Raw genomic sequence first — 21,440 nt, 5'->3', positions numbered from 1 at the left:
ACATTGTTGAAAGAACGCAAAGATGACCTACACAAATAGAAAGACAATCCATTTTATGTTTAGAATACTAAATATTGTTAAGAAGTCAAGTCTATCCAAAACCAATTATAGGGTCAACATAACCCGATTCTCCCATCTGCCTTCTTCGAAGAAAGAAAAGCCAATCATCTAATTTCTATGGAAGGATAAGGGACCCAAATAACCAAAGTCATATTGGGAAAGAAGAATAATGTCAGGAGACACAGTTCCTTATTTTAAATTTTATTACAAAGCTACAGTAACCAAAATAGCACGGTACTACCCTAAAGGACAAACATGAACAATGGGTTTGAACTGAAAGGTCAGAAATCAACCCTGACATCTATGGCCAACTGATTTTGACAAACGTGGCAAGTCTACTCAAATGGAAGAGAAGAGTCTGGATATTCATATGCAAAATAAGCTGGACCCTACCTCACACCTTATACAAAAACCAACTGAAAATGGACTAAAGGCCTAAATATAATAACCCAACCTATAAAACTCCTGAAAGAAAACAGAGAGAGATCTTCAGGAACTTGGATCAGGTAATGGTTTGGTAGACTTTATACCAAAAGCTCAAGCAAGAGAAGAAAAAATAGATTAAAAAAGGACTTCATGAAAAGGAAAAATGTTTCTGTATCAAAGGATTTCATGAAAGTAAAAAAAAAGTAAAATGATAACCTACAGAATGAGAGAAAATATGGGGAAACCACATATAAAATAAGTGTGTAATATACAGAACATATAAAGAAATTCTGCAACTCAACAACAAAAAGACAAAAAAACCCAACTTAAAGGAGGACAGAATGACAAATATTGTATGATCTCACTTATATGGAACAGTATAAGCAAACAGAGAGACAGAAATTAGAATAGATTACCAGGGACTAGTGCACAGATATATTGAATAGGGAGTTAATGCTGATTTGGTAATGAGTTTCTGTCTTGGGTGATGGAAAAGTCTGGTAATGGAAGGTAGCAATAATTACATTCACAGTGTTGTGTTATTAACACTACTGAATTGTATATTTAAATGTGGTTAGAAGGGGAATTTTTAGGTTGTATATATGTAACCACAATAAAAATGTTTAAAAACCCATAGAATGTACCCCACAAACACTGAACCCTAGTGTAAAGTATGGACTATAATTAACAGTTTAATTATAAGAATATTGTTTCATTAATTATAACAAAGGTGCCACATTAAGATAAAACATTAATAACAGGGGAAATTATGTGTATTGGTGAGGGAATATGGAAACTCTCTACTTTATCCATGGTTCTTCTGTAAACCCACAGCCTCTCTCATAAAAAGAAAAAGAAAAAGGAAACTTCTCTTTGAAATTCTGAGGCAAAATTATTTTTAGCATAGAATTCTATACTCAGTAATACTTGAAATCACATCAGTGTAGGATTAAAACAATTTCAGAAAGGAAAGATTATAAAATGTATCTTCCAACCTTTTTCGGTTGAATTTTGAAGGTGCACATCAGGAAAACAGAGGTGAATATTAAGACAGAAAAAGAGAAGAGATTTAAGATACATAACTATAATCAGCAGAGGACTGAACCAAAGCTTTCAGATAAAGGTTATATTGCAGGTCTAGAGTGCAGTTCTGAAAGTTAGAGCAAATATTGCAAGAAGAAAATGGGCTATCAATAAATCAGTGGAGGAGGAAAAGGAAGTTGGTACGTTTCAGAAATTTGCATTAGGATGCTTTAGTATTTGCAATAATTTTAAAAGGTGATAAAGGAAAAATGCAACAATAACAAAAAAAAAGAAATCCTACGAAAAACAAAAAGTCATTTAAGACAACAATGTACATCAGTCAGTTCTGCCATGTATAGTGTTTTCATTTTGCTAATAAGAACAGTATATTTTCCATTTTCAAACTATAGGAAAGCACCAAAATTAAGTCTGATTACAATTTAAATGTTATCACCCTTGACAGATGGTGAGTGGTAGAAGTGGAATAAGAAATGAAAGCAAGTTTAGAGGCACTAATACCTTCAAATTATGAAATGTGGTATCACCTGTCACTACCTGGAGTTAGTTGACAGAATAAGAAATAAAGGTAGAATTTATCAAAGTTAATGTTAGCAAAGAGGAGCAACTGAAGACAATAGTTAATTATGTCGAGAAAAGATAGAAGGCAGGGTTAATAATAAAGATTAAATTTGATAAATCAAGGGTCATGGAAGTAATCCTCTGATGACCTAAAAAACAGAGATGCTTAAAAGTGAGGTAGAGGGAGGTCCGCGGTTCAAACCCCGGGCCTCCTCGACCAGTGTGGAGCTGGCCGATGCGCAGTGCTGATGCACGGAAGGAGTGTCGTGCCATGCACGGGTGTCCCCCGCATAGGGGAGCCCCACGGGCAAGGAGTGCGCCCCATAAGGAGAGCCGCCCAGCGCGAAAGAAAGTTCAGCCTACCCAGGAATGGCGCCGCACACACCGAGAGCTGACACAACAAGATGACGCAACAAAAAGAACCACAGATTCCCCTGTGGCTGAGAACAACAGAAGCAGATGAAGAAGATGCAGCAAAATACACAGAGAACAGACAACCGGGGTGAGGGGGGCAGGGGAGAGAAAATAAATAAATAAATAAATCTTAAAAGAAAGAAAAGAAAGAAAGATGGCATTTCTTTAAAAAAAAAAAAAAGTGAGGTAGAAGTAACTTTCCTGGAGCTCTCACCTTGGGATGGGGAGAGGTAGAGCAGGATACTATTGCTTTTAATTGCAATCCTTCATGTACTTCTTGATTTTTTAACTATGTGCAAGTGTAACTTTTAATTTAAAATATATAAAGATCTATATATCAAAATTAAGTACTTTTAAATTTTTGTGTACAAGAAACCTGAAAGCAATAGTAGGAAAACAAGAGCTACACTTTTTCCACCACACAAGAAAGGTTTTTATTGCTGTTTAAAGTTTTTACAAAATCATGCATCAAAAAGTATAAATGTAGCACCCTCCAGTTTTTATTTGAAGGATATAATAAATACACTTAAATTAGTTCATGCTCAATTACAGCATCCTTCCTCTTCACCCCTCCCACCTCAAAACTGCTTCCCAGCAGGAGGCCCAGAGCACAGTGGTTATGGACTGACTCGGGTACTGGACAGACCCCACGTGGCCTCGGACCAGCTTTCAATATTTAGATGGCTACTGCTTTCAGAGTTTGGTTTCATCATCTGTTCAAGCAGATTAGTAACAAAAAATTTCAAACATTATTACTGAATTCGATAAGTTGTCATATATAAAGCACTTAACACAGTGGTATACTGCTCAGTATGTGGTAATTATAATTTTTTATTGGTTTACGGTGAAATCTAAAAATAATGAATTGTAGAATAAATAAGTTCAACACAATTTTGCTGAAAAATTAAGCACAAAGAAAAACCAAAGAGAAAACTGAACTTTAGAATTACAAATAACTGTAGAAACGATCTAATCCAATTCTTCAATTAGGAAACCAGAGCCCAGAAATGAAACTGACTTGAACATAATCATGGCTACTCGGTGGAAAAGGCAATATTAAAAGGAAATGGTTAAAATGTCAATACCACCCAAAGTGATCTAGAAAATTCAAAATAATTGCGAGCAACACTCCTATTTTTGCAGCAATGGAAAATCCAATCCTCAAACTCATATCGAATTTCAAGGGACAATAAACAAAAAATGTCCCTCCTGACAGCTTCCGTGTTACTCAAATGTGGCCAGTCTCGAAGCCAAACTCGGCATGTAAATGCAATGCCTTCCCCCCAGCATGGGACATGACACCCGGAGATGAGCCTCCCTGGCACCGAGGGATCACTACCAAGTACCAGCTGATGATGCAACTACAAAATGACCTTGAACTAAAGAGTCAATGCGGACCAGCAGAATATCCCCGTCTACATATAATAACAGGAGTTAAAAATGCTGTTTGACCTAAATTAAGGGGGAAATGGAAAGGACAAATGAGTTTATATGGCTATGAGTCTCTAAAAAAGAGTCTGGAGGTTGTCAGAAAGATTGCCCTTATGCACACCTGAGCAGAGTCTCAGAGACAGATAAAGTAGATACAACCCCAGGTATTGGTCCTTTTGAGGGCTAAAGAGACCCACAGGTTCTACGGTCATGGCAGATGGGGTTCACTGCCATGTCAGTTGGCCCTTCTTTGGAGCTGGTGTTTCTGCATGATGGAGCTGGACTCAGATGGGATCTCTTTTCACAAACCTTTCATGCTACTTTACTGGAATTGTAGTTGGTGCTTGGGATTAAGATATATCTAGGGGATTTGAATCTCTGGATTGACAATATGATAGCCAGGCCCTGACCTCAACAGACTTCAGCTCCTACACTATGATTTATTGGACTTACTCCACTCACCTAACATGGAGTTGAAGAATGTCAACCACCACACCATGGAGCCTAGAGTGCCTACAACTGAAAGCAGGAGGACTGCATCCAATATCCATGTGGAATCTAAACCCCCTCTTGACACAGATGTGGAATGCACACAACCAAGCCAAGGTCCACAGGAAGGAGGAATACAGTAAGGATCAGAGTGGACTTAATGATATTCTATTTATGAACTATTGTGGTTAATAATTGAGAAAATGTGGAATTGATGTGGAAAAAGTGACCATGGTGGCTGCTGGGTGCGGGGAAGGGGAGGAAGAGAAGAGATGTGGAGGCATTCTCGGAACTTGGAGTTGTCCTGGGTGGTGCCCCAGGGACAATTGGTGGATGTTGCATGTCCTCCCATGGCCCACTGGATGGAATGTGGGAAAGTGTGGGCTATGGTGTGGAACACGGGACATGGGGTGCAGTGATGCCCGGAGATGTACTCACCAGACGCAATGGACATGACATGATGATGGGGGAGACTGTTATTGGGGGGGGTGAGTGGGGGGGGGAGATGAGTGGTGGGGTGGGAGCGAATGGGGACCTCATTTTTTTTAATGTAATATCTTTAAAAAAAAATGAACAAATTGAGTAGAATTTGTAAAAAAAAAAAAGTGGACTTACGGTATTCTACCTTAGAACTATTGTGACTCTAGCAATGGAAGAAATAGTATGTTGTATTTTATTTATTTATTAATTTCTTATCGTCCTTTTTTGAGATACATAGTTTCCCAAACAAAAGTTACACAAAAATCAAAAAAAAAAAACAAAGAGTGAACGCTAGTGTAAACAGTGGGCTTAAATTAATAGCATGGTCATAATATTGTTTTATCCATTGTAACAAAAGTACCACACTAATGCAAAATGTTAATAGGGAAAACTGCATGTGAGAGGGAGGTATAAGGGAATGAACTGAACAATTTTTCTGTAAACTTAAAACTGCTCTTATAAAAAAAAATTGGTCAATTAAAAAAAAATGTTGAAAAGAAAAGAAAAAAGTTAGAAAACTCTCACTTTCAATTTTCTGATTCCAAAATTACTGTAAAGCTACACTAATCAAAACACTGTGGGAATGGCATAAGGAAAGGCATACAGACAAATGAAACAGTGAAAATCTACACACGCATGGCCAATTAATTATCTCCCCTCCCCAACCCCAGTTGTCTGTTTTCTGTGTCTATTTGCTGGGTCTTCTTTGTCCCCTTCTGTTGTTGTTACCGGCACGGGAATCTGTGTTTCTTTTTGTTGTGTCACCTTGTTGTGTCAGCTCTCTGTGTGTGTGGCACCATTCCTGGGCAGGCTGCACTTACCTTTGCGCTGGGCGGCTCTCCTTACGGGGCGCACTCCTTGTGCGTGGGGCTCCCCTATGTGGGGGACACCCCTGCGTGGCAGGGCACTCCTTCTGTGCATCAGCACTGCGCATGAGCCAGCTCCACACTGGTCGAGAAGGCCCGGGGTTTGAACAGCGGACCTCCCATGTGGTAGACGGATGCCCTAACCACTGGGCCAAGTCCGCCGCCCCAATTAATTTTTGACAAGGGTGCTGAGTCCACTCAATGAGGAAAGAATAATCTCTTCAAGCAAATTGAACAGGGAAAACTGGATGCCTACATTCGAAAGAATGAAATTGGATCCACACCTCACATCATACATGAAAATTAATGCCAAATGGATCAATGACCTTAATACAAGAGCTAAAACATAAAACTGTTAGAAGAAAGTAAAGGGGACATTTTCCAGGACCTTGGATTTTGTAATGGATTCCTAGATATGATACCAAAAGCCTGAACCGCAGAAGAAAAAAACTGATAACTGGACATCATCCAAAAAAAAAAAAAATGTGGGGTGTTATCAAGAATATGAAATGATAACTACAGAATGGGAGAAAACAGTTGCAAATCATACTTCCAATAAGGGTTTATTACCCAGAACATACAAAGAATGTTTTTAATACCATAAAAAGACAATCCAAAAGAAAATGATCAAAGGACTTCAAGAGACATTTCTTCAAAGAATACATATAAATGGTCAATAAGTACATGGAAAGATGCTCCACATCATAAGTTATTAAGGAAATGCAAATCAAAACCACAATGAGATACCCCTTGACACATACTCAATGATTATTAGTAAAAGAAAATAAAACCCCAGAAAATAACAAGTGTGGATGGGGATGTGGAGAAATTCCTGTTGGAATTGAATTATGCCCTCCCCTCCCCAGAAGGCATGTTCAGGTCCCAATCTTGGGCCCTGCGGGTGTCATCCCATTTGTAAAAAGGACCTTTGCAGATGGTATTACCTAAGGTCTGTCCAAACTGAATGAAGGTGGGCCTTAATCCAATTGGGCCGAGGTCCTTCTAAGCAAAGGAAACTGGAGACTGGGAGAGAAGCCACAGGGAGCAGTCAGCAGCTAGAAGTCAATGGTCCAGAAGAGGGAAGAGAAGATGCCTCCCTGTGCATTTTGTCATGTGACAGAAAAGCCAAGGAACCACAGAACACAGCCAGTCACAAGACACTGACCCCAGGAAGGAGCCAGCCTTCCAGTTTCTGACAGTGTTAGCCAGTAAACTCCTGCTGTTCAGCCAACTGACTTCATGGGAATTGTTTTAGCAGCCAAGACACTAAAGGAGTTTTTGGGAACAGAAAGTGAGGTGCTCCTATTACGAATACCTAAAAATATGGGAACAGCTTTGAAATAGGTATGGAGTAAAGGCTAGAAGAATTGTGAGCATTCAAAAAATGAGTGAGAGCTGGAAAAAAAGTTTGTATCATCTTGGAGAATGCGTAATTCATCATGAACAAAATGTGAGTAGAACTGATGTGAAAGGTACCACCGGCAGGGCCTTAGAAGAGAATGATGAATGTGGCATTGGAAGTTTGAAAAGACCCAATCCTTGCTAACAGCAGAGAACTCAGCAAAATTGAGTTTCTGATGTTGGATGGAAGGCAGAATTTTAGAGTGATGAACTTGGACATTAAGCTGAGGAGACAGATATCCAAGCTAAATGTGGAAGATACAGCCTGGTTTCTCCTCGCAGCTCATAGTGAAATCAGAGAGGAAAGAGAGAAACAGAGGATTGAATTGTTAAGCACATACACATAAACAAACAAAACAGTGATTGATGATTTGAAAAATTCTCAGTTTATCCAGATAATGTTTCTGAAACTAGGGCCAGAAATGGCTCTATCAGAGACTTTCCTGAGCTTTCAGAGAGTTCCCAGAAGACAGGGTCCAGGTAAGGGTGAAACCCAACACCCTACGCTAAAGAAGGTGTGGCTGAACAGGGGTCCACTCGGCCATTTCAGTGGAGGTCAGGACTGGAAATGCACTTGCCCAGGCAGGATCTGTGGACTGTTCTACTGTCTGATGGTGTGGCTCCCCCTGAACTACACGCAAAGCCAACAAGGTTTTCTCCAAACTTGTATGAGTGGAACCACTGCCAGCCTGGACTGAGGGGAACAGAGAAGGCCTGAATTGATGTGCTTAGAGATGGTGAGTCTTGTGCCATGTTGTTCAAGGAGAGAGCCACCACCCAGAGCCTGGAGATCATGGGGCTGTGCCCTGGGCTTGGGTGTTCATGGAGAACCTGGCCACCATTCCAATGCTCGGAGAGTGTGGAACCAGTGTTTGGGGAGAGCAGGGCCTCTACACAAAGGCTTAGAAGAGGTGGGCTGCTGCTCTATCAGGCACAATGGACTAAGCATCAAGCCACTGAAAGGTGGCTTTCACATCTTGAGATCTAATAGAGTTTGCCCTGCTTGGTTTTAGAATCGTATGGAATGCATGACCTCTGTTTTCCTGCCAATTTCTCCCTTCTGCAATGGGAATATTTGGTCTATGCCTGCTCCACCATTGTACATTAGATGCTGATATGTGGTTTTCCAGGTTTCCACGTCCATCTGAAAGAGGAGTTTTGCCCCAGGATGGACCATAACCATGACAGATTTTGCTGAGAGTTTATTTGAGAGTTTATTCTTAGCATTGTTCTAAAATGGCATAAGGTTTTGGGGATGTTGTGAAGGAACTCATGTATTTTGCATTTGTGAAGAGCACATCCTTTGGTGGTAGCAAGGGAGGACTGCTGGGGATTGAATCATAGCTATGACAAAAGGCACCTTCAGGTCCCAACCCCTGGTCCCATGGGTATGATCTCATTTGTAAATAGGAACCCTGAAGATATTATTAGTTAAGGTGTGCCCAAATGAATGAAGATCCACGTAGCTGAAGTCCTTATGGGCAAAGGAAACTAGACACAGGGAAAGAAGCCTCGGGGAACAGCTAGAAGCCAGAAATCAAAGGAAACTGGAAGAGAAAAACGTTAAGACGTTACTATGTGCATTGTGATGTGATGGAAAATCAAGGAACCACAGAGACTGCAGGCCAGCTAGAAGACACCAACCCCAGGAAGAAGCAAGACTTGAAGGCTCCGAAGTCTTTAGACAATACATTCCGGTTGTTAGTCACACCCTGGCAAGGTGTTTGTTTTAGCAGCACGGAAACTAAAACAGAACCCTTGTGAATTGACAGTGGGAATGTAAAATGGTGCCATTTGGCCATTCTTCAAAAAGTGGAACATACAATTACCATATGACCCAGAAATTCTGTCCCTAGGTATATATTGAAAAGAACTGAAAATGGACTCAGATAACTGGACAACAATGTTCAGAACAGCATTATTCACAACAGCCAAGGGTAAAAATGACCCAAATGTCTATCAGCAGGTGAATGGGTAAACAGAATGTGGTACATACATACAGTTGAATATTATTTAGTCATAAAAAGGAGTTTTGATTTATGCTCTAACATGGAAGAAACTTCAACACATTATGTTAAATGAAAGCAGCAAGGCATAAAAAGACCAATATTCTCAGTCCATTCCCATGAAATAGCTAAAGTAAACCAAGCCATAGAGAAAAACAGTAGATTAGAGGTTACCAGGGGCCACTTGGAGATGGAAAGGGCAGTCGTTGCTTAGTGGACACAGAGTTTCTGTTTGAAGTGATGAAAAAGTTTTGGTAATGGATAGTGGTAACGGTAGTATAACATTGCAAATGTAATTAATGCTGCTGAATTGCAGGCATAAACATGGTTAAAATGACAAAATTTATGTTACATAGGTTGCCACAATACAAATAATTATTTAAAAGAATTTGAGGAAATGGGATGGTTAGTACAAATGCTAACTTCAGACACAAGTCAGTGATTTATAATTTGGTGAAATATCCTCTACCTAAAAATCACAAGGTAAGAATATATCAGGTAGAAATGTTGAGCTACTTTCAGTAGATGGAAAAAAACCAAAAAGACATCCACTGAGACTCACTGAATAGACATGTACTATCAAGCAGTCTGATACAACTGACCACAAAGAGGAAGACTGTGTTGAAATTTGGCTGACAATGCACCTGGGAAAAAGGATACACCATAACAATGGATCTGTAGAAAGGCAGTTAGACTCACTACCAAGATAAATGTGGAAACGCTAAGCCAGTCCAGTTATTTTTCCATTGTTTCCACTGAAAGACCAATGAAGATATGCAGGATATACATACAGTATTTATCTTTTAAGGTTCACATACTTAGAAGAACTTATCTTTTCACTGTTTCCACTGAAGGAATGATGTAATTAGGAAGAATATACATACATTATTTGGGGGACCACGTTTAAGGTAAACATATTGAGATAAAAAACTCAATAGAATCAGGGAAGCATATATTTTTTGTAAGTTCCAAGATGTGTTAAGTAATAAATTGTTTAGATATTACTAATTTAACAAAAACACTCGGGGAACCAGATGTAGCTCAAGTGATAGGACTTCTGCATACCATGTGAGAGAACCTGGGTTTGATCCCTGGGGCCTCCTGGTGAAAAAGAAGAAGAGAAAGCATGCCTGTGTGGTGAGCTGAGTGACTGCACGAGAGCCCACGTGGCGAGCCAAGTGCCGCTGTGGCAAGTCGAGTGCCCATGCAAGTGCCCATGTGGAGAGCCAAGTGCCTGTGTGAGTGCCCACGTGGCGAGCCAAGTGCCCACATGATGAGCCAGTGGCCACACAGGTGAGTCACATGGCAAGATGATGATGCAACAAGAAAAAAAAGTGAGATGGAGGGGAGAGTCAAGGAGAAGCACTGCAAAAACCAGGAACTAAACTGGCACAACTGACAGGAAACCTCTCTGGACATCAGAGGTCCCCAGAATCGAATCCCAAAGAATCGGAGAGAAGAAAAAACGAGAAGAAAAGACAAAAAGAGAAACAGAGAGAGAAATAGATAAAGATGAATACAGATAAAAAAAAATAAGCAGGGCAGGAGAAGGTAGGGAGGGGAAGGGGAAAACACTTGTATGTTTTTTTTTTAAGTAGATTAAAATAAAGAACCTATCTATGATGGACATCATTGAATTTCAGACAAACATTTGGAAAATAACAAAATTCTTTGCCATATATATAAGAAACTACCAACTTACATTTATTTCATTTTTTTATTTTTATTTTTTATTTTTGTCTTTATTTTTTTAATCTTACATTAAAAAAATATGAGGTCCCCATATACCCCCCACCGCCCTCCTCCCCCCATAGCAACATTCTCCTCAGTCATCATGAGACATTCACTGCATTTGGTGAATACATCTCTGAGCATCGCTGCCCCTCATGGTCAATGGTCCACATCATAGCCCACACTCTCCCACGTTCCATCCAGTGGGCCATGGGAGGACATACAATCTCCGGTAACTGTCCCTGAAGCACCACCCAGGACAACTCCAAGTCTCTAAAACGCCTCCACATCTCATCTCTTCCTCTCATTCCCCACACCCAGCAGCCACCATGGCCACTTTCTCCACACCAATGCCACGTTTTCTTCCATTACTAATCACAATAGTTCATGAATAGAATATCAGTAAGTCCACTCTAATCCATATTCTATTCCTCCATCCCATGGACCTTGGATTGACTGTGTCCTTTCTAGTTTACAAAGCACTTTCACAAAGCTTATGTCAACAAACTCACACAGAGACTATTTACCAAGGTACAGAACAAAGTTGTGTTGAATCAGTCACCAAGGCACAAGCAGCCCTCAGCTCAGTCCTGGCTTTATTGCTCTCCTGGCTGTGCAACCTCAGGATTCAGTCACTCAAGTCTCTTCAGGTCACATTAACTTCAGTTTCATTTTTTTTTTTTTTTTTTTTTTTAAGATTTATTTATTTATTTAATCCCACCCTCCCCCCCGTGGTTGTCTGTTCTTGGTGTCTATTTGCTGCGTCTTGTTTCTTTGTCCGCTTCTGTTGTAGTCAGCGGCACGGGAAGTGTGGGCGGCGCCATTCCTGGGCAGGCTGCTCTCTCTTTTCACGCTGGGCGGCTCTCCTCACGGGCGCACTCCTTGTGCGTGGGGCTCCCCCACGCGGGGGACACCCTTGCGTGGCAGGGCACTCCTTGCGCGCATCAGCGCTGTGCATGGCCAGCTCCACACGGGTCAGGGAGGCCCGGGGCTTGAACCGCGGACCTCCCATATGGTAGACGGACGCCCTAACCACTGGGCCAAAGTCCGTTTCCCTCAGTTTCATTTTGGTCCTTACAATAATCATATGTGGCAGGTGGTGAAATAAATATCATCCCCATTTCACAGATAAAATACCAGAAACACAGAGAAATTAAATGGCATGGTCAAGTTCACCCAGCTACTGAGTAGCAAAGCCAGGACCTGATGCCATATCTAACATTCTGTGATTGTACCAAGCTTTGAGTCCAACGACATGAAAATATAAATCTAATGGGAAGAAATATTTGGTTAGTGAGTGGAAGACTGGCATATATACATTGATTTAAAAGGAAATATGCAATGAGAATGAGTCACTCTTTGACTATGTATTGAATTAAATGCCATCCATGAAAACGGATACAGCTTCTCTTCAAAACGATCTAAAGTATTTTAAAAACAGGAATCTAAACCAGGAAAATCAAAGACACACAATCTTTAAATCAAAGGCATCTGATCTTACACATACTTGACCACTCTTAGCATTTACTGATTGCTGTACCTAACACATGATACTAAGGAAGAATATAAATAGGGCCAAAGTAACATACCCAAACCACTCTAGGGAACCATTCTTAGGAATCCACCAGAACATCCTGACAGCCAACAAATTAAAGATGTAACTCAACTTGCATAATAATGTTCCTTAAAATATAGCATGGAAAAAAATCCAATTTCATTGAATTGAATCACTGCCAATGCATAATGCAAAACTTTTAAAGAAATATTACATTTACGTACAACCTAGAATATTTTTGTTAATGGAATCACTATATGATGACAGGACTGCTGAATTAAGATTCATATATTATACAAGATCTCTGAATGTTATAAATTGAATAAATTGTTAAGGGGATCAAACTGCAAGGGAATGATCAGAGTTGGAAGGAGAGTTGCTTTTCTGGAAGAGCAAGTTCCAGAAAGGAAGGGGATTCCAAGTTAGATAGAAAAGATAAAGGGACAGAGATCAGTAAAGAAACACAACACAAGATATGAGCTGATAAACAATATGACAGGTAGGTTCTATGGCATGTGCAAAGGTCCAGTGGCAGCAAATAGTGAAACATGAACAGGGAATTCTAAAATAATAGTGTTTGCACTGGGGTAAAGGCTTTAAAAAAGGTTCATCATGAGAATCCTAGAAAAGTGGACATTTTGCACAAAGGCTTGTATGTGAACACAGTGAACCTTATGGTACATGATGGATTATAGACATTGTAACAAGAAAATAAAAGGGGCTTTAGATTATATAAATGGTACATCAAAAATATGGGGGATTCCCATATACCCCAAACTTCCTGCTTCTACACTTTTACCCATTAACATCTTTCATCAGTATGGTATATTGGTTGCAATTAATAAACACAGATTGAAACATTGCTGCTAAGAGTGGTGTATAGTTTACGTTATGCTTTACATTTTGGACCACACAATTACCTGTTTTGACAAGTGTATAATGGCTTGTATATGTCATTACAATATCACGCACAACTATCTGAATATCTCAAAAATAATAGGGGCTAAAGACAATGTGTGAGAAAACTATAAATTTATCTCAGTCTGATTTACTGAAGGAGATGTATTAATTCATTACTCTTTCCTTAATTGTAACTATCATGAATTCTAACAAATCTTCTATACCAACGCAATGGCTTGGTGATGAGGTAGTACTTGGGAATCCTTAATTTTACGTAAGACTGTCCTGTAAAACCACAAATTTCTAATGGAAATATTTTTTCAAAAAATTAGAAACTATAAAATATTTCTATGAGAAATAAAAAAGAGAACCTAAATGAAAAATATAGAGTACCTAGATGAACAGAGAGATATAACTTTCTCTTTTTAAAAAAATTCTTTAAAAGATTTATTCATTTATTTATTTCTCTCCCCTTCTCCGGCCCACCCTGCTTCTCTGTGTCTATTTGCTGCATCTTCTTTGTCTGCTTCTGTTGTAGTCAGAGGCACTGGAGTCTGTGTTTCTGTCACCTTGCTGTGCCAGTTCTCCGTGTGTGCGGCACCATTCCTAGGCAGACTGCACTTTCTTCCGTGCTGGGCTGTTCTCCTTATGGGGCGCACTCCTTGCGCATGGGGCTCCCCTATGCGGGGGACACTCCTACCCGGGGGACACCGCTGCGTGGCACGGCACTCACTCCTTGCACACATCTGCGCATGGGCCAGCTCCACACGGGTCCAGGAGGCCCGGGGTTTGAACCACGGACCTCCCATGTGGTAGACGGATGCCCTAACCACTTGGCCAAGTCCGCCGCCCGAGATAGACCTTTTTGATGGGCTAGAAACCTTAATGTTATGTCAGTTTACTCTGAATTAATCTATAAATTTAACGGCTGCAATGATAATTGCACTGATTTTTTTGGAGAAATTGACAAGTTTATTTTAAAATTGATAAGAAAAGGTAAGAGAGCTAGAATACCCTGTGTGAGAATTAAATGCAAAAATGCATACGAAGCACTAGGCAAAGTGTCCAGCACTTGTCCTAAAATAAGACAGTCAATAAATACCATGATTAAAATGCTGCATCTTAAAATCCTTACAATTTTGTGCTTCTCACACGTTAATGAGCACAACCCCTGCATAACTTCTTAAACGTTGTTTCTGAATCAGCAGGTCTGGGATGTTGCCCGAGACTGGGCATTTCTAAAAGAAGAGAACACACATTTTAAAAATTTGAAATGAATTCCATTTTTTCTATTTTTTCACTTTCTCCTTTCCAAGTATTACAAAATATTTATTTTTGAATAAAAAATATACTTCTAAGAGAAATAAGTACGAAGCATGGTTTTGCCCTAAACAGATTAAAATGTAGAGAAAACAACCTAAAAATCAACTGTCATAAAATTGGACTCCAATAAGCCACTGCTGCTCTCAGGGCAGGTGTCCCTGCACTGGGGTGGAGGTGGCAGGAGTTGCCCGTGGAACCGGGGAAAGTCAGGAAAGCAGAGGAAGAAAAAGCCCATTCGGGTGGGGGGAAGGTGTGGGAAGGAGCGGAGGCTCCGTGGACCTGACTGTGTCACTGGTGGAGGACTGTGGTCAAGTCCCAGGCCAGGTCTTGGTGTTTCTGGGCAGAGTCGGGCAGCTGGGGGGAGCCCCTGAAGCTGGTGTTGCCCAGCAACCCCTCACTGTGCTGTGGAATCCTAAGTGCTTAGATTTGGACTAGTTCCGTCAAGGCAGCAGTTGGAGGACACTTGGTGGGAGAGTCTGACCACATCGGCTGCTTCACTCACAGCAGACCGTGTAGTTCCTTGACCCACAGCGATGTCGTCCTGGCTTGGTGACCTCGGCTCCAGCTTGGGACAAACTCTGGGCAGAGTGAGGGGCAGCCTGGCTTCTCTCACTGGACAGAGGTCAAACTTGACAACAGGATTGCTCATGGAGGGCATGGAGGACGTGGAAGCAGCTTTACCTAACTCGAGCAGAGAGGAGAGCGAATCCATTCATTCAACCTTAAAATCAGTGAATGAGAGACTTAAATACTGTGCAGACCTAGAAGAGAAGCATGAAGCCTCAGAGCTTCAAGTCAAGCAGCGATCTACAAGTTCCCAAAATGAATTACAAGAGGGAGATGTAGACATCAGTCATCTTAGAGTAGGACAGATTGTGCTACAGGAGCAGGTGCAGAATCTGCAGCCAGCCACTGAATCTGACGTATCTCAACTGTGTATAGTAAAGGCTGATTTTGAAGAGGAAAAACGACATCATCAAAAGACAACTGAAGATCAAAACCAGAGTGAGATTCAACTGCTTCAGTTCTTAGAGGAGCACAAAAAGGAAAGGGATGAGTTTCAATACCAGCATGACCAAATGAATATCTCACAGGCCCAGCTTTGCTTAGAGAAGGATGAGGAAACAAGGAATTTGCAAGACACTATTGAACAAGCCAGAACCCAGATGCAGGAAGGAGGACAGAGAATTCAAACAGAGAATTTGGATATTTCTGTTGAAAAGAAAGTTGAGAGCCTTAAAATAGAATATGGAAGTGAAAGGCTTGCTTTATCTAAAGGTGAAATTGAAATATTAGTAAAGGGGATAAAAGAAAGAGAATTAGAGATTAAAATTCTAAATGAAAAGAATATATCTTTAAGAAAGCAGATTGATCAGCTGTCCAAAGAGGAGCTTGTGAAACTAACGCATATAATCCAGCAGAAAGATTCGGAAATACAAGCCCTTCGTGCAAGAACCTCTTCAGCTCGCTATGCCCAGGATGTTGTTTATCTCCAACAGCAATTGCAGGCCTTTGTCCTGGAGAGAGAACACGTATTAGCTGTTCTCAGTGAGAGGACTAGGGAAAATAGCCACCTAATAAGAGAATACCACAAAATGGTGGACATAGTCTCTGAGAAAGAAGTAGTCCTTAGGAAGCTGCAAGAAGAAAATAAAACCTTGTGCACTCGATTTGAAAGTAGTGACCAGAATATGTTTAGAGAAACTGTGCATAATTTATCATATATCATTCGAGAAAAAGATATTGAAATAGATGCATTGAGTCAGAAATGTCAGACTTTATTGACTGTTCTACATGCATCCAGCACTGGTAATGAAGATGGAGGTGTTAATAGTCATCACTTCAAGGAGGTACTACAGGAATGGGATAAATTAAAGCAACAAGTAAAGGAAATGGAAGAGTGGAAACAGCAAGTGATGACCACAGTACAAAACATACACAGTGAGTCAGCCCAAGTACAGGAGAAATTTCATCAACTTCAGGCTCAGGTTTTGGTTGAGAGTGAAAATAACTGTAAATTCCAAGGAGAGCGTACTGAACTAATCCAACGTTACGAGCAGAACGAAAGCAAACTCAAAAATTTTGGGAAGAAATTAGCACAAGTTCAGCACAGCCTAGGGCAGCTTTGCAACACCAAGGATCTTCTTTTAGGAAAACTTGATATCATTTTACCACAGCTCTCCTCTGGACCATCACCTGTTTCACAGTCAGCAGAATCTCTTAGGGACACTAAATCTGATGTACTGAGGGAGCCTTCTAAATTACTTCAACAAGAGTTACAAGAGTTAAGAAAATCACTGCAGGAAAAAGATGGAACAATCAGAACTCTACAGGAAAAGAATCACAGATTATGTCATTTAATTGCTGCCACCTCAGAGCTAGAAGGAAAAGAACATGAACAAAATGATCCAGAAGTTAAGGAGATAAAGGACAAACAAGATGTTTTTAAAAAGTTACTTAAGGAAAAACACCTCTTAATCGAAGCCAACAGTGCCAAGTTACTTTCGTTAAATGAGAATTTCACTAACAAAGTGAAGGAAAATGAACTTTTAACGCAGGCAGTGACAACCCTGAAGGAGAGAATATTAATTTTAGAAATGGACATTTCTAAACTGAAAGAGGAAAATGAAAAAATAGCAGAAACATCTAGGGTAAAGGAAACAGAACATCAAGCATTACAAGAGGCTAATACCATGATTTCAATCATGCTGCAAGAAAGGGAGTTTGAGTGCCAGGCAATGAAGGAGAAGGCTCTTGTTTTGGAACAACTACTCAAAGGAAAGGAACAGGACAAGACTGGGGAGTTAGATCAGCTTTTAAATGCAGTGAAATCCATGCAGGAGAAGGCAGCTGTGTTTCTTTTTTTTTTTTTTTTTTAAAGATTTATTTATTTATTTAATTTCCCCCCCTTCCCTGGTTGTCTGTTCTTGGTGTCTTTTTGCTGCGTCTTGTTTCTTTGTCCGCTTCTGTTGTCGTCAGCGGCATGGGAAGTGTGGGCGGTGCCATTTCTGGGCAGGCTGCTCTTTCTTTTCACGCTGGGCGGCTTTCCTCACGGGCGCACTCCTTGCGCGTGGGGCTCCCCTACGTGGGGGTCACCCTTGCGTGGCACGGCACTCCTTGCGTGCATCAGCACTGCACATGGCCAGCTCCACACGGGTCAAGGAGGCCCGGGGTTTGAACCAAGGACCTCCCATATGGTAGACGGACGCCCTAACCACTGGGCCAAAGTCCGTTTCCCGGCAGCTGTGTTTCAGCACGAGAGAGATCAAGTCCTGTTGGCCCTGAAACAGAAACAAATGGAAAACAGTGCCCTGCAGAATGAGCTACAACATTTACATAACAAGGAATTACACTTAAACTGGGAGCTAGAGAGCCTGCATAAGCATGTTTTAGAATCACAAGACTCTTCTGCTCCTGAAGCTTTGGCTGCACAAGACAGGGAGAACAGCCTAAGAAAGAAAGTCACAGCACTGGAAGACAAGCTACTTTCATCCTCTGATGCAATGAAGGATGCAAGGCGTCAAGCCAGTTTGCAGGTAGCATCGTTGCAGGTCCAACTGAATACAGTCTCCGCACAAAGGGATGAAACTGCACAGCAGCTTTCCATCTCACAAGAAAAGTAAAGCAGTATGCTCTCTCCCTAGCCAACCTACACGGGGTACTAGACCATTTCCAGCAAGAGGAAAAAGCTACGTATTCTGCCGAACTAGCAAAGCAAAACCACCTTGTAGGGGAATGGAAGACAAAGGCAGAAAATCTGGGAGGAAAACTTTCATCATTACAGGAACGTTTGGATGAGGCAAATGCTGCATTGGACTCAGCAACGAGACTGAGAGAACAGTTAACTCTGAAGAAAGAACAAGTTAAAAATCTTAAAAAAAAAATGCATGCCAACAACAAATGCTGGATGAGGTACAAAAGAAATTGATGAATGTACTAAAGAGCACGGAAGGAAAAGTGGACAAAGTCCTGCTGAGAAAGCTCTTTATTAGATACTTTCAGGCACCAAAAACCAAGCGTCCTGAGGTATTAAGATTAATGGGAAGCAGTCTGGGTATGAAAAAGGAGGAAATGGAAGAGTTGTTCACTGATGGCCAGGGTGCAGTTACGAGGTGGATGAGTGGGTGGCTTGGAGGAGGATCAAAAAGTGTTCCCAATACATCTCTGAAACCTAGTCGACAGTGTGTACTTAATAGTTCTTTCTCAGAACATTTTCTGAAATTTCTACAAACACAGTCTCATCCATCTGTGCCACCACCAAAACTTTCTGCTCATGATATGAATCTCCAAAATCCACCAGGAAGGACCCAACGAGCCACAAATGTACCACCACATTTTAAATATACAGCAGCGTCCAGAACCAGTACAAGAGCACCTGAGAATCCATTCTTCGCTCCCTGCTCTGCAGCGGTGCCTCTAATCAGCCTTGCTAGACTCGGAACTGGTGGGCCTGGGAATCTCCTTTTGAAACCCATCTCAGATGTGCTGCCCACATTTACAGTTCTGCCATGCTACCTGACAACACCGCTGCAGTTATACTGAAAGACTCTGAAGCAACAGGCAATCAAGCCAGAAATGACTATACCACTGTGAAACAAGCAAGCCATCCTTAACCATTGTGTGTATATATGTATATATTTTATCATAATGTCCCCTTGTAGAAGTCAGGTGTTCGTTTGTACCTGTACTGTCCTTATACTTAATAAAACTATCTTTAGACTTTTAGAAATTGCAGGTGTCATAGAACAAGTGTCATAGAACAAGTATAATCTCCCTTTTTTCCCTCTGATTTAAACCCTTTTAAACTTAATCATCTCTCTACTACCATAACTGACAAAAAAAAAAAAAAAGAAAAAGAAATGCAAACACCCATAAAGCAGCTCTTCATTTCCTTCTCTGATTATTTTATGAGAGACAAGCCCTATGCCTGGTTGCCCACAGCACATCTCCAGGACACAGTAGATTCTAGAGGGGAAGGCAGGGCTCTCGGCAGAGACAGGCAGCCAGCTGTGCCATGGGGCAGGACCTGAGGATCACCAGGGGTTGACAATGTGAGAAAGCATCTCTGCTGGTGCACCGAATTGGACAGTTCATATCTTCAGAAAGGAAAGTTTTATGCTAAATAAACCACTATTATGACTTACTTGGTTGAATCAAAAGTGTAGGAAGAATTCCTGAGTATTCTATGCATTAGGCCTGGCTCCCAGTGCAGGACAAGGGTGCTGACATCCAGGCTACAGGTCAGGGAGGACAGATGAAAGAGTGGGATGAGAGAGAGGGGTTACTGACAGGGCCCTGTTTCCTCTCCTAGGAACACCCCACATCACCGTTCTCACTCTGATCGATACATACTCAGTAACTTCATGACACCCAGGCAAGTGGATATAAGAACCTGCTCCTGAAACTGCTCCTCCCAGAATTAGCACGGGGATCCCCATAACCATGGTCCTTCCTCTCCTGACTCTCACTCCTGGGCTCCCCACCCCCTGGGGCCCGTCCCAGTGACTGCACGGCCACTGCCAACACCCGCTCGACTAAGACAAATTCTATTTTGGCTCCAGGAAGACATGCCTGCCTTGTTGCTGTCATAGCCTCTCGATCCCCTTCCCTATTCCATGTGCCACCCCCTTGCAGTTCATCCATGTCATCTCACCTTTTTCCCCTATCCACAAAATCCATTCCTAGAGCCCACTGCTACCACACTAGAATCTGCTTTATAAATTGGCTTTATGACTCAACCTGTTCCTCTGTCTCCACCCCATCTGTTTGTGGGAAGTCTATGCCAGACTCAGGAGTTTCAGCTCACCCAACTTCACAGCCTCTAAGACCTTCCTGTCTGATACAGTGACACTCACATGCAAAATGATGGGATTGACATAATGAAACTACTCCATTCCTACCCTTCATTGTACCAGATGGGTTTCTCTCATTAATATTATTCTCTGTGTAAGAAGAAACTCTATGTGATGACAATATTAAAATAAATTATGTTTTACCATGGAGAAATATCACCGATGAACAAAAGGCCAACTAATCTGAACGCCTTGGAATTTCTTGTTGGTATTAATCTATAGCTCTTCTGGCCATATTTTATATGTACACACAAAGATATGGAGATAGACAATGGGTACCAGGGTCCGGCGTCTGTGCATTTGCAGGGATGCAGGCCAAGTGAGTTCCTCTCCCTTGGAAAATGCTGAAATCACATAAACAGGTGAAGCACAAAGTATTTCATCAAGAGTCATGGGTACTCCATGGGACATTGAAAGCTGAGTGCCCTTCCCAAGAAAAGCTAATGAACGTACCTCTACAACAGAAACACCTGAGATCTGAGGGCTCAGTAGTCATCAGGAGAGAAAGCAAAGGTGGTGAGGCAGGGAGTGTGAGGCCAGAACAGGTCGGTCCTTCAGGGAGCCCAGGAGGGGCTGGACTGAGTGGGATCAGGACCAACGAGCTGAAGCTCTTCCCAGGTGCAGGGAGTAGAGGCAGGGACAGGCCTTCCTGCCAGGGTCCTGGGCTTCCTCTCTCATCTCACCTCCAGCTTCAAGTTTCTGGCTCCCTCCCTACTCTGAAAATCACAAGCTATATTCTTAGAGACATGCCCATCAGTGTGAGCAGAGCCTAGACTGACACTGAGAAAGGTGGAAGACATCATGACTTTCCCTTTTGCCTTTCTTCTGTGCCCTGGGAGCCCCAGCACGGCCCCCAGTACCTTTCCTCTACTGACTCAGAAGAGATATGAGGGAAATGACTTAA

The 21,440-nt window shown here is 41.5% G+C and overlaps 1 pseudogene; it reads left to right on the top strand.

Annotated features, from left to right (window-relative positions):
• The first annotated feature begins 15,217 nt into the window (after positions 1-15,217).
• Positions 15,218-19,297, top strand: LOC101411757 (thyroid receptor-interacting protein 11 pseudogene; annotated as a pseudogene).
• The last annotated feature ends 2,143 nt before the right edge of the window (positions 19,298-21,440 follow it).

This window comes from Dasypus novemcinctus, chromosome 12 (assembly GCF_030445035.2).
Source record: "Dasypus novemcinctus isolate mDasNov1 chromosome 12, mDasNov1.1.hap2, whole genome shotgun sequence".
In the NCBI taxonomy this organism is placed as follows: domain Eukaryota; kingdom Metazoa; phylum Chordata; class Mammalia; order Cingulata; family Dasypodidae; genus Dasypus; species Dasypus novemcinctus.
The sequence above is the reverse complement of the archived record's forward strand: the minus strand, read 5'-3'. Positions and strand labels throughout refer to the sequence as shown.